Consider the following 2038-nt stretch of genomic DNA (forward strand, 5'->3'; position numbering starts at 1 on the left):
TGTGTGTGTGTGTGTGTGTGCGCGTGTGTGTGAAGGCGCATGGCTCAGTGGTTAAGAGCGTCGAGCTTACGATCGTGAGGTTGTAAGTTCGAATACCGAACCGGGCTGCGAGTTGTGTTCTTGAGCAAGACACTTTATTTCACGTTGCTCCAGTTCACTCAGCTGTAGAAATAAGTTACAACGGCACAGGTGCGTGGAGAGGGGAGGCTGGTATGCATGGACGACTGCTGGTCTTCCATAAACAACCTTGCCCGGACTTGTGACTGGGAGGGTAACCTTCTAGATGCAATCCCATGGTCAGTCTATATATATATATCAGCGCGGCACCGAGTCAGGTCCATGGCGTCCAGTTTTATTACCTTTTCGATTATAACTCCTCGACGAACGGGAACATGAAAATCTGAGTAGTAGTTTTGGTGATGGTTTAACAGTTTTAATAAACGAGAGAGAGAGAGAGAGAGAGAGAGAGAGTGTGTGTGTGTGTGTGTGTGTGTGTGTGTGTGTATTATCCTTTCTTATACCCACTTACATTTTTACAGATACCTTTTTTCGATTTTTTATCTTTTTTTTTCCGTCGAATTTTTTAACTTTTCAATTGTATTAATTTTTTTATAATAGTATTAATTTCTGTTTCATCCCTTAATTTTTTCATTTATCTTATTTGTTTTTTTATTTATCTTATTTGTTTTTTTTTAATTTTTTTACTTTTTTTATTTCATTATTTTTTCATTTCATATATGTTATTTTTTGTATTTTTATTCACTTTTTGTTTTTACCTCTTGTACCCTTTTCCCCTTCTTTTCCCATTTTTTTATCGATCTTATTTTATATTTTAATTTATTTCTGTATACACTCACACATACATACACACACGTACATACGCACACACACACATGCGCATACACGTGCACACACACACGCACGCACATAGGAACGCACATATACCTCTACACACAACCCAACGCACACATACGCACACACATGGACACATACAAGCACACACATGCATACACACGAGCACACATAAACGCACGCGCAAACATGAATACACATATACGTCACATATACCTCTCACACACGCCACACACACAAACAACAGGCACATACATGCACACAATCACACACACATACACGCACGCACGTACATACAACTACCCGCACATACACACACGCACACACGCATACATACACACACACGCACGCGTATACACGCTCAAGAACGCACATATACCTCTACACATACAATCCAACGCGCGCGCGCGCACATATACACACGCACGCACATACACGCACACGCACACGCACGCATACACATGCACCAAACACACACATATAAACACACACATACACGCACGCACATGCAGTCACGTAACACAACTCCACGCACAACACCACGCACACACATACACACACGCATATACACACGCGTACACACACACTCGCACACACACTCACACACAGTACACACAAAATGCACACACACAACATATACATACATGCACACACATACTTCAAACTGCCAGTCAAGCACCTTTCTACTGACCATTCCTCTACACACACGTGAAGAAACACACAACCACACAAAAAGACCACCACTCTTGCTACCATGCTACTGAATTCTTCCTACAACATTAAGCGACACAAAGTTCACTCACACATACACGTATAAACAACCAACATCACACACACACCATACACGCAACACATACGCACACATGCTATTACACACACACACATAGACTTGCGTACAAGCACATACCCACACATACCTCCTTCTCTTACACTCTCCTGTCTTAGAAAGAACTTTTTCTTCACGCATTTCCTTCCGATCATTTCAAAATGTAACCGGATGTGAATCGTTGGCGATTTTTTTTTTTTTTCCATCCTTCTTTCTCTTGGACTTTCCTCTGTCTCCTGTTTCTGAAGAAAAGCTTTGCTCGAAACGTAAAACCACCTTTTTTTCCATACCCTGAGCATCTGCTAATACTTTTACATGTACCACGTCCCCGTGTTGTTTTATTGTTTTTTCTGTTTGTTC

General features: G+C 41.4%; 1 long non-coding RNA gene across 1 annotated transcript in view; it reads left to right on the top strand.

Moving 5' to 3' along the window:
* LOC106884219 (uncharacterized) overlaps window positions 1–2038 on the top strand; it is a 28972-nt gene that overhangs the window by 908 nt on the left and 26026 nt on the right. The gene's annotated exons all lie outside the window — the stretch shown is intronic.

The sequence above is a fragment of the Octopus bimaculoides genome, chromosome 19, assembly GCF_001194135.2.
Source record: "Octopus bimaculoides isolate UCB-OBI-ISO-001 chromosome 19, ASM119413v2, whole genome shotgun sequence".
Lineage (NCBI taxonomy): Eukaryota > Metazoa > Mollusca > Cephalopoda > Octopoda > Octopodidae > Octopus > Octopus bimaculoides.